We start from the raw sequence: 12,884 nt of genomic DNA on the forward strand, positions 1-12,884 counted from the left end.
AAGGACGCGCAAGGCGGAGACGTGTTACTAAAACGGCTACAACCGCCGCCTTCCCGGTGTTTCGTAGCAGCAGCGCCCCACCCTGGGACGCTCGCGCTATTTACTCCCTGAAGCACCACCCCCTGCAGGGATCAGCGAGAGCGAGATGCTATTTGACGCGGGAGACGTCAATCTCGAATCTCGCAAGCCACTGGTGGGAGCAGTTCGAGGCGATCCTTCTTCTCAGCCTTTCCAGGTGTTGGCAACAACGAGCAATTCCATTGGTCGCCTCATACAGCGCTGTCTGTGACGTAGATATCGGGAGGGACTTGCCGTTTACCTCGGCCTCTGATTGGATGAGGCTCGTGTCGAGCCTATTCTTCTCCCTCACCTATTAGCAAGGATCACGTGACAGACGCGGCCTCCTAGGCTGTGGCACCGCCTGAGGTTTTGGCTGGTTGCCGCCTTGCGAAGCCAGACTCAGCTCCCAGTCCCAGCCACGCCCAGGGAGCCTTGATGGGGCTGCCTGTGGTCATGACTCCAGGGCTGGCAAGGTCATGCAGTGCTGCTGTGTGACTGCCAAGTGAGCCCCGGTGATGGGACAGCCCCACTGGCAACAGCATCATCAGATGCCTGACAATGATGTCGTGGATCCAGCAAGTCTCTGGTGGAGCTCCTCAGCATGGTGCTATCCTCAGACAGCACCACATGGCATGAAGCCCCAGAGCGAGGATTGCCTGCTCTCCTGGATTGGCCAGGAGTCTTTCGGAATCAGTGCGGATCTCCCAGTGACTATTGAAAGCAATCCGGGAGATTGATATTGTGAATGGGTTGAACAGTACATTTCATGAGATTACGTCATGTTGGGGGGGAAAAAATCTCCCGGAATAGCTTCAGTCAAAATTGGCAACCCTACCCACATCTTTGCTTCACAGGGGACCCACAGCATCATGCTGCCCCTCATATAAGGCCATAGGACCAAGACATGGGTCTCAGTGATTCAGGCACAACTTCAGGTAGAAAGGGTGATCAGCAGGTGTGGGGACAATCCTAGCATCACACAGCAACTGCTGAAGCACAGTGTAAATCCCACCCCCCAACCCGCCAGCATCTTGAGGCTCTGTGGCTGCCCTGTGACCAGACCCTGCAATCCAACCCCTTGTGTGTCATCACGTCGCCCTGCAGACGGGACCAAACATCGTTTGCACTACAGTGTGTGTCCTTTTAGCTCCCTCTGAGTTTGCCTTCTGAATGTGCTGAACTGTTTTGTACAGTTTGAGGACAGAAAATCATTCCAATCTAACCACTGTGTGTTTTTAATTTAAAAGGATGAAATCCTGGCTCCAATAAAGTCCATGGGAGTTTTGCCATTGACTCCAGCAGAGCCAGAAATTCATCCTTAGTGTTTTGAAAACTTGGCTGTAGTTTACCTTTGGAACAGTTTTTAAAGCTTTTAGACTAATGAGCTCTAGAAAACAGCTGAGTCCTGCAACTCCAAATTTGTTTGGTTCAGCAAGCACTACTGAAAATAAATGCCTTTTAATATTCATTGGGGGGGGGGGGACAGGGGACGGACAACTGTTAAAGAAGTAAAAATAGTTTTTAAAACATCAAAACCGTAATTTGTAAGTATGATCAGGTAAAATTTGCCTTCTGGAAGTCTGGTGGTTAATGCTGAGCTGGAAGTAAGAGGGTGCAGCAGAAGACTAAAGCAAAATGCAGAGGACTCTTCCTAGGAGGAAAGATGAAGTTGAGGTCAGCAAGCCAGAGTATGCCAACAGCAAATGACTGGAAGGAACATAAATGGGAAACAACAAGCTTCCTGTTATCAAAATGGAAAGAAGGAAGAGGACCCTCACAAGATGGAGGCATAGGGGCATGATAAGGATAGAAGACTGTAAAATAGAGAGCGGGAGAAAAGGCAGCAGAGAAGGTGTGTGGAATGGGAGAGGCATGTACAGAGTTTGTCTGTGTGAGCAGGAAAAGGCAGAGGGATAAATCCTGAGCTGTGCCAAGTTTACATTCCAGATTTTCAATTCCAGTTCCTAAACAGATGCAAAAGGATGCTGTCATCATTTTAATAGCTTCTGTATTCTACCCAACATATGGCTGCATATAATCAGAATCTTTTCAGTCAGTAATCTCCAGTGGGGAACTTCACACATTGACCAAATAGAATTTCTGGTTATTTGGAGGTACTATTTCAGTCATTCTAGCATTGGCCACGAACCTGAAGAGATGTGACCTGCCTACCACATTTTTAAATAGGCCTCTGGAGCACTCTAAAGTGCAAATAATGTTTGGTCCCCTTTTACTATCTGGTTATCACTAGAAGGAACAAACTGTGAGACACAATGGTACATGTAGCCAGCATGGAAAAACACATAAGAACTAAGTAGCAGTGCTATTCTTCATATATGTTCTGTATGCCTAAATCATAGAAGGACCAAACCCAGCTGTTGGAGGAACATGGAGACAGCTAGCATGAGAGGGAGACGTACAAAACACAAAATATTGCTGAACAACCTGAAGGTTTCCCCATCAAACCATGGTCATTGATATTCAAGCCTAATTCTTCAAGAATGTCATCATTAGCTACCCCGGGAAACTAGCTACAATTCTGTGTGTGGCTTTAAAGCCACTGTATAAATCAATACATAATAATAAAATAAAATGAAGGTACATAGGCACAAAGTGCTTCCCTCTCTTTGCCAGTTCATCTCACTCAGTTTACTGTATAATCAAAGGTCACTGATATACTGTTGATAAACTGTAGGCCCAGCAGTATAAAAGGACATCATTATACAACCCAAATCCTCCCTCCCCTTATTGTACTTGGTATAGATCGCTGCAAGTTTTTCCTTTGTATTGTTTGCCCATTTCTGACAGAGGCCTTTAGGGGTACAAGCAGGGGCAGTGAGACAGTACATGATTTGACTCATGCATAGAAGATCCAAATCTGGAAACATTTACTAGGCTGAAATTAAAGTGACTATAATCTCTTGCTTCATTCACAAGGTAGATCTGAGTTGCAAAAACTAAATTGGGTTTGCTGGGGTGTCTGCCGCTTTAAGGGAAACATATATCCCTAGATAGACTTCCCAGGGTATTTTAAGGATGCCAGTGCTTATACTAGCTGACAGTCCCTGTGAATTTCAAAAACAATCTTCCTACTCTTTTTCACTCATGACAGCTAACTACCTTTCTCTGACTGCGTCCAGACAAGCAGGGGTGCGTGGTTTGTGATGCCACAAACCTCTTTGTGTCACCATAAATCACACATGGGGAATGTTAAAATGAGTGGGGTCAACATTTGCAACTGGGAAATCCTGGTAGAAAAAAGTGCTGGGAAAGAACGTGGTGCAGTGCACATGACAAGAATGTGCACCGGAAGGCACAGACGCTTGGTCCTCTAGGGAGACTCTGGCTGTTGGCCAGAGTGTCTCCACTCTTTCAGTTGTGCCCCAGCTCCTCCAGCACACTAGGAGCCAGGAGGAGCTAGGCAAGGGCAGCTTGCCCAAAGCGGAAAAATTTGTCCCTCAACAAAGCACCCACACAGGGGTGTCCACTGTGGCAAGAAGTAGTGGTACAAATTTGTGCCACTACTATTTTTGCCACTGCAAGCGCACACCTCTGCACATTTGGACGCAGTTTCTGGGTGCATCTACGAGTGGAATTAGTGCAACGTGATAAACTCCAAAGCAGTTTGCTTCAGAGCATGCTGCTTCCAAGTATAGCATCTACGTGTGTGCCTGGGACAACAGCACTTTGAGCAGGGGCAGAGCAGCCCCGAGCTGGCAGCAGGCTCAGGGGGTCACCCCAGGTTCTGGGTGGTGGCGTCTGATAGCAGAGGGGCTGGCTTGGGCACAAGAGTGCCAAAACTGCAGATCCATGTGTCTGACCCTCTAAGCCCACTGCCAGCCCTGGACTCCTCTGTCAACAAAGCACTGCTGTCCCAGTCACTATCCATACATGCTTTGCAGTGCAGTAAATGATTCTGTCATAAGATAGTAACATTCCCTGCAGTACTATATTATGGTGGCATTAATTAATTTACTGTGCTGTAATACTGGCACTCATGTAGACAGTGATGTTTTACTGTGGAGTTAATTAGTCAGCTCCATAGTATAGCACATGTGTACCATTGTACAGCACACATGTAGCTGCACCCTCTACTCACCTGTCCAGAAATTAGATAAAAGTTAAATGAAGTACTGTACCTTTCTCCTTCAACCACAGGGTGTCACTGCTATACCACAACTATGGCACTCAGGTGCATTTCTGAGATTTGTGAAAGGCTTTGTTTTTGGTGCATACGAATTCTGAAAAGAAGGTAAACTGAAAACTGAGCACCTGTGGGGTCTCTAGAGTGTAATAAGTTCAATGTTAGGTTTCCAATATGTAGAACAGACCATGTGAAAAAACAGTGACAGAACAAGCCTGCTACCAAGCCACAGGGATCTGACCTTGGTTTCACTGAAGTAAATGGCTGAACTTCAGCTGATTGCTGGAGAAGCAGGATTGGACCCCATACATAAGATTCTGTTCAAATAAAGCTTCAGAATGATCACAGCCTGAGAGTGCGCACAGGGAGACACCTTGATCTTTGTGACCAACTCTTTGGCCTTTGGATCATGATGTTTCTTCTTATGTAATACTTATATACTCCTCTTTTACTCATTTCCCCTTTTTATTTTTTTATTTTGAATGTTACAAGAACAAATAATAATAGAGTATATGAGATATAGGTACAGTTCCAGAGTCTGGCCAGGCCACCTGAGGCAGAGGGTAGACATGAGAAGTAAATGTAAATCAGGGACATCCTCTATCATTTGAGATTTGCTATATTGGTTTATTTTTTGCTTCTGACTTTGATGTATCAAAAGTACTTACCATTTCTGTAAATTTACTAGCTGTTTTTTAAATTATTATTTTATCCAGATAAACTCAGTAGCACTCAATGATTAATGAACTTCAATTTACTTACACTGAAAAATAAGCTTTGGACATACAGAGCAGAGGAGTCTCCTCCCTCTTCAGTTGCACTGAGCTGCAATATACCTAGTGGGGGAGCAAAAAAAGGAAAACATCTTTTTGTATTTGTATTGCCAGTGAACATGGGCTGTGTTTTGAATATCTTTAATATATTCAAGTTCTGTCTTATATTTAAATGGCACTTTTCATGCCAAAGCACATTACAAATTATATATACATACTGTATTTTATCTGTCATTGAAATACAGCCATTGCTGGCAAAGAACGTAGCAGCTGTTAAAAGATGACCTATAAAGAGATAAAAGAAAAAAAGAAAGACATTGTGTTAGTCTATTGTGTGTGAAGACAGCCAGAAAGTATGTGTTTTGTGCTTGCTTTATACCTTGGAAAAATCATATCATCTTTATCCTTCTTTCGTCTGGAAGATTTTATGGTGAAATGAAAAACTACTAGGATTATGGCATCATGAGTACCAAGGGAGTGACCCTCAAGTTATACTGAGTCTGATTGTTTAAAACTTGATTTTTTAAATTTAAGTAAAGAATGAATGTGTTTTAAGAAAAGATGTTCATTGAAGATTCTCCATTCCCATAGCTACAGTAAAGGGTGAAAAAGTTGTACCAGCAGTTTTCTGGATCTTATGAGAACACTTTGGGAAAAAAAAAAGAGGACGAGACTGGATGATCCTGACGTTGTGATCCATGGATGGGGGTAATGTGAAAAGAAAAGGTGTTTTCAACCTCCTAGAGAACAATGTAAGGTGGAAATGATAAATACAATGCCCAAATGAAATAGCAGGAGGAAGTTCATATAAAATATAGTTTTTCATATTGCAAAATGGCCAAATTACTAATGCCAATATTCTTACTCTCACAAAAAAGTGCCTGAAAAAATGACCATCAGTGTTCAGCATCCAGACTCCGTGCAGCTGCCAGGCATCTCCAATAGCATGGCTATTTCTAATGTGATAAAAAGACAATGTTTTAAAGCCACCTTTTTTTAGTGCCAAACCAGTTAAGAACAGTATGTGGACTCCCCATATTGCTTCCACAATAACATATTCTGCTTGAAGTGTTTTGTAGTAGCATCAATTAACAGTAAACAATTGTATGCACTTAGTGGTTTGAGAGGGGGAGGGAGAATCCCATAACCAGGGATTGCCATCCCATAACCAAAGGAAAAAATACACTGATAAGTTGGCAGTTGCTCTCAAATAGATGCACAGTTTTTTAAAGCATATACATTTTCAGAGCAATTTTCAGAGATAAAATTAAAACAATACATCATTAATACATTATTTGAAGTCATATGAAAAATATTTAATTCTCATCCCATTGCTTCACTTCTCAACAAAACAACATCAGCATGTATTTTTTGGGGGGAGAAAAAATGGCTAAGGAAGGAAATACTTTGGACAATATTGTATTCCCTTTACTGAACACCTTCTTTGCTGTTTTCCATGGGGAATGTTTCAAATAAAGGTGGCATTTGCATTGCACTTTCAGTACTGCAGATAAATCAATAGATTTCTATGGTTTTATTTGCAGGGATGGGGGAGCTAGAACAGTGTCCTGAAGCAGTTTTGCTGCATTTAAAGATCATATGACACTCTGGACAAGCTTTTCCTTACCCTTTAATACTCCCAGTCCCTCCAATTTGAATAAAACCATGAGATCCACCAGCAGCTGCATCCACAATGATACTTTTTGAAGCAACCCCTACTAAATAAAAATGAAGGCCAGATGGGTTAGGTATATAAAAATTAAATTGATTTCTCTCTCTCATCCTGAGTAGAACTGCATTACAGGTGTATTGGGTTACAAATAGGGAGTCAGGGCCGTATACCTCTGCTCTCACCTTACAACCTGTGGGATCAGATCTGAGGTGGGGCAGAGATCCTCTTTTTTAATGTTTAGAACTTCTCTTGAATTCTGTTCTGATCTTGAGATTTTTTTACTGTATGGGGGGCAGAGATGGCACATAGGAATTATGAAGGGTTCAAGAGACAGTCAGGGAGATGGAGATGGAAGGCATTGGGGCAGAGAGAATGAGAGCAAATGAGAATAGCTTTGGTGAGGCTGTATTATAAACAGCTGAAGGTAAACAGATGGGGAAAAAAGCAGAGGTTGGGCAAAAGTTTGTCAGCTGAGAAATAGTTGAAACAGACAGTAGGGGCAGAGTAGTGATGAGATAAGCCTGGGATAAGTTACTGGGTGGGGTGGAAGCCTGGGATAAGGACTGTTAGAGGGAAGGGGGAATGATTGCAGATCCCAAGACTGGAGTTGTCATCTTCCACGTGCCTCATTTTGTACTCAGATCTTCAGCAGCCACCTCTTGGGTTTCCCCCACTCCTTTTGCATGCTCTTGACCCATTTCTTTTTAGCTGCTAAGCCATCTTGGATGGAGTCCTGCAAGGAACGCCAGGCTATGAGGCTGAGGATGAAGAAAAGCAGATTGGAGACTCTGTGGACATGGGTTTCAAGTACCAGGAGAAGAAAGGCAGAAGAAGCTCTGCTGACAGCTTGCACCCACACTGGATGTGTAAGCATTTGGCAGGAAGGTGGACCGGCAAGATGGGGCTGCCATGCAGGAGTTGGTGGTTGGCCAGCTCTGGGGAGGCTGACAGCAGCTGTTTCTGTGACGTGCACCTCCAATTTCAGCTGGTGTTGGAAGCTCTAAAAGCGATGCTCTTGGATCTTAGCTTGTTTTTCCATCTTACCTGATTCACATGAACACAATCATGTGATTTGCTCATTGTGCTGTGCTGGCCCATGTCCCAGGACAGTTGGCAGCTAAACCAACTCCAAGCTTGAGTGCTAAGTGTAGCTTCCTGCACCTCCTGCATGACCAAGAGCTGGCAATAGCTTCCTTCAGGCTGCCATTTGATCTGTTGCTGGGAGGAATAAGGGAGGGCACAGATAGGACTCCTGCTCTACAAGATCTCCCTAGGAGTAGAGTAAGCTCATGGGTAGCAGGCCAGGAGCAGTGGGGACTTTCACAGACCCGCAACTCCTCTCCATTCCTTCCACAGGAAGTCCAGTGAGATGCTAATAGGTGTCAGGGTGCAGTAGGGCTGGTTAGTATTCAGCCTGTTGAGCCCTTCCATGCAGTACTGCACACACGCAGGGCCCCCATTCCTCTTGTTCTAAATTTTTAGGGGTGAAGACAGAGAGGAGGTAAACCTCTCCCTGGTTTTCACAGCTGCCCCAGCTTCCACAATTAGTTGAAGACTTGCACAAATACCCCTTTCCAGACCATTCCCATTCCCTCTCCCATGCATTGAGGGAATGGCTTTCCTGCCCTAGGATGTTTCTAATTCCTAAGGGAGCATCACCAGAGTCTTTTTGTGAAGAGGAAGAAGGGCTTTTCTGTATTTAGAACAGCTGCAGAGGGAATGGATGGAAGGGCCTGTAGCTGGAGGAGTTATTAGGCACTGCAAAAGTGAGATGTAGCTAGTGACATGTTGCAGAAGAGAGCAGGCCCACTCCCAACAGCTCTCCACAGCTCTCTTACCACTGGCTTTCACTGTGGCTAGATTACCTGCTGGTGTCTGGCCCTCAGCACAAAACTACAGCAACCATGGGAAAACTACCATGACTTACGGCCCTGCTTCAGCAACCATTGCCAGGGTGCAGGTCTGCCCCAGTCACTCTTCTTTCCACCCACTCCAAAATACTCCCAACCCACGGACCTTGTGCAAGGAGAGCATAGAGCCAGCCCTGCAACTCCTCCAGCAGACCTCCTCCAGCAAGAGGGGTCTGCAACCTTTAGCAAGGGTTTGGCCAGCACAAGGAGACTTCAGTGCATCCTAACTGCCCTGATGACATCCATCAAGCACCACTCACACTGGATATTTCAAAGCAGGATGGAACCTGCCTAGAACTGGACCCACCTACTGGCTTCAGGGCACAACATCTGAAGCTGGCTCCTACATGTCTCTCTCTTCTTTATGAGTCTGGCTCTTTGGATGCAAACAGATAACTGTTGGTCAAAATGCATTCTCAGTAACTCTAGTATAAATCTCACATAAACCCACAGGCAGCTATGCAATTTGTCTGGGTTTAGTGATGTGAGAGTACAATTTGGCTCTGTATCAGAAATTAGTCGCTTGTAAAGCAGTTTAGAAAGACGCAAAAAACCAGCAAGGTCTGCCCTTTTTCCTCCCAGGAAACTTGATTTATTGAAGTGCACTTCTCCCATACCACCAGTCATGTATTCACTTCCTTTGCTTGGTATTTATTACTATGTCCCCATCTTGAAAGGGCAACCACAGATCTTTGATAAACCAGAGGAAAGGTTACTGTTTCACTGCAATGTCTGTCAGAGCTTCTATATACTGTACCACTATTAAAATGTTATTCTGTAACTTCCTACCCATGGGATGTGAAGTAGAAGGCTGGGCAAGTGGTGGAATCATTTACAAAGCACTAGAAATTACTTTGTGGAGAATAAACTTGCACTGGGCTAGGGCAGTGGATCAGATGACCTCATGGTCTTTTTCTTCTCTAATTTCTATGATAACTTCAGTTTTCCCTTAGTACACTAAATAGAGCCATTTCCTTTCTTTCAGTGGCAGTACAATGTCGCTAATGGCCATGCTAAATCAGAGCGACTGAGCCTTCTGTGGAAAATGTTGTGCACTTAGCCAGCAGGCTAAAAATGATTCCACTTTGTTTAGACTTGTTATTTTCTGCCTCTGTGCTGCAAGTACTTGCACAGGGCACCTGCTGGAAAGAATTTCTGGTGGAAGATTAAGGATAACTGAAGAGATGGTTGCCTGACCTATAAAGAAAGGATCATAAATATTGCAACAGAAAAAACAACAGTTCTTTCAAAGTTTAAATCAGTTTTCTTTTCAAATACTTGCAGCAGGTGCTCTTTCCCAAGGCTACATTTACACCTGGAGACTTTTGAGGCTTCCCACAGTTTCACCAAAGTCTCATCTTTGGCTGCACACAGAAGACCAAAACCTCCTTGTTCCTTTTATTCCCTTACCACTGAAGTAACAAGAGGAAGCTATCATTATGAAACATCCCCAGCTGTTTACTGAAGTCTCAGGTGATGAGGACTCTAGCCCAAAACAGGAAGAAGATTTTCGAGTTCTGCCATACAGGAACAAGCAGAGGCATTGCTCCTAGGCCTCCTAGCTAAAATTCCTCCAGAACAAAGGAGTGAGAAACTGTTAAGAATCCAGGTACAACCACCACCCAAGCACAGAGTTTGCTTTCTTAGCAAACATAACTGAACAATAGAACATGACCCAGGCTGCTGTCAGCTCTGCTGACCCAAGAACATGACGTGCATCCCACACCAATGTGGCACATGCTCATTCTTCATTATGTCTGCCAGTGGTTGGATAGGACTCCCATATCTGACAAGTTGGCTGCTGTCCTGTATTATGTTTAAGGTGTCTCCCATTCCCACTCTGGCCTTCACACCTCTTCCATCTGATTGGTAGGGGGTACGGACATCTGGTGCATGAAAAACAGATGAAGGAGGATTGCTCCAGGTAATCATTCAATTCCAAACTATGGTACAAATTGAATTATTCCAAGCAGAGGTCTCCTGTTCAGCCCTGCTACCAGGTCTGATCTAGTCACAGAACCACGATGTTAGCCCTCCCTCTGTCATGGCTACTAAACAGACTGCAAACAACTACATCCTGCTAATGGTCACTTCTGGTTATACTGGGAGAGCTACCTGGAGGAATGCTTCTATGTGGCCTGTCATGACATCTGCCTTCAATCCTGGTTGACAGTGGTGTGTACTGCCCTCTGACAGAAGGTGCTGTTCTTCCCTGTACTAGTCAAAGCAGAAGTTAGGAGCTGCTCTTGGAGAAGTATAGGGCAAAGAGAAGGAAGGAAGCAAAAAAATTAAAAACATGTCTAAGTACTTGTCTGAACGGGGTAGGCATTGTTAGGATGTGAATTACTCTCTACTAAATGCCCACATGGGCACTTTTAGTACCTAGCAGGTGTGACCTACCATGCTCTTCTCTGAAAGCAAAACAAGGCACCCTGTGCAAAGGTATTCTTAGGTTATATGTTTGGCCTCCTGAGAAATTCTTCTCTGTAGCCCTCTTCACTCACATCTGCACCTCTATATTAAAAAGTGTACAGCAGGGGTGCTCAACACCTGGCCTACTGGCCAGATCCAACCTCATGTACCACATCATCTGGCCTGCAGCTCTGTGGGCCATGTCCCTGCATACTTGATTGGATGTGCAGGGTGGCATGGGGTTGGGTGGGAGCAGTGCTAGGTCCTGGAGACCAGTCCTGGTGTGTGGAGCCTGATCCAGCACACAGACTACCTACCCCACACCATTCATCTGGTCCATGAGGCCAAAATCACTAGTGTAAAGGGCTCAGGAGCATCACTGAGCAACTTCGGGAAGGTATGCATCTCCACTACTATGCTTTGGAGAGCCTGGGAGACATGGGAGTATACTCTTGGTCATATTGAGCCACTTGGGCTTGCTCTCAAATTATTTATGCTCCCTAATGTGTAGGCTCAGGCCTGCATGGAGTGAGCACAAGCTGGGGGAGGTTGTTCATTGGTGGCATTCTGGGCTTGTTACAGAGGCCATATGTAGGTACACTTGGTGTGAGCCAAGAGTGTCCACACAGAGAGGCAGAGAAAAACATCTGGCCTGCTGCTGATTTACATATTGACTTACTCTGCACTGATGCCCTGTTACAACAGAGATGCAAAGTAAATGTTGTGCAAAGAGCTAGGCAAACATTCCCAACCTGACTGCAGGTATAAAAGCCTTATGGTTATGTTTGCATACGTAGGTTACTCTACCACATGCCTCCTGCATCTTTAGATCCAGTCTTTCCCAAACCTTTCCCACTGAAGAGGATTCTGGCATTCTTCTCTAGACAGATGACACAGAATGCAAGGACACAGGTCTTGGGAACACAAAATGGTCATGAACTCGTAAATTGTTCTGTAGAAGGAAGTTTGAAAGCATGCAAGAAAGATATTAAGGAAGGGGTGGGAATATGAGATTAGTATAGCATATTTTCTTGGAGCCTCTTCCTAGGGCAAGTACAAGGAGGAAAAGAAAAGGAAACACTGGAAATAAAACAATGGTTAGGCTACTTCTCTAGAATTGGGTTTGGGATACGTGAAAAATTCATATGCCTTTCACCAGGAACAAACTCTCTGGCTTAAGTTGATTTCTATTTAAGCAAAAGGAGCAGACAGTGGTAGTGAGTGCTAAGCAGGTTTTCAACATAAGTAAGATGGCTGAAGCAAGGAGTTTTTGCTTGTCTCAAGTCATTTTTAATGTACTTGGTAATGCAAAAGTAAGTCAGGAGGTGAATGGTGAGAGAGTTGTAAATTAAAAAAAAATGTGTATTTCATAGAACAAGCAAAGGGAACATAGAAAACGAGTAACAAGAGCTGGAAAAGTTACTTAAATATCAAAGATAACTGGATAGTGGGTATAGCTGAAATGCAGTGGTATGACTGAGGCTCATAAATGAAATGTCACTATTGATGGAAACAAATTATGTACGAGAGAGGGAAAGGGAAAGAAAGGTAGCGCTTAGTTAAGAGTATTTACAACAGCAGCAAGATACAAGCCATGAAGAGAGTAGTAGTGAAAAATGAACAACTGAGGAGAAAGTGAAGTGGGCATCTGCTCTAGCCCACTCCATCAAGAGAGGATGAACAAAAAAATTACAGAGTATGTCTTGAGCTACTCACAACCATGGGACTCGCACAGAATTTTAACTGCCCACATATCTGTTCCCAAATACAGCCAAACATCTGTCAAATATGTTCCCATGCAACAGAGAAGGCAACTCTACAATCCAGAGAGCAAAGAGTTCCCAGTCAGAATTAAAAAGAAACAATTATAATCTTCTTATCTATGGGGCAGATTTTACCAAAGATATGAAATT

Source organism: Alligator mississippiensis, chromosome 4, assembly GCF_030867095.1.
Source record: "Alligator mississippiensis isolate rAllMis1 chromosome 4, rAllMis1, whole genome shotgun sequence".
NCBI lineage: Eukaryota > Metazoa > Chordata > Crocodylia > Alligatoridae > Alligator > Alligator mississippiensis.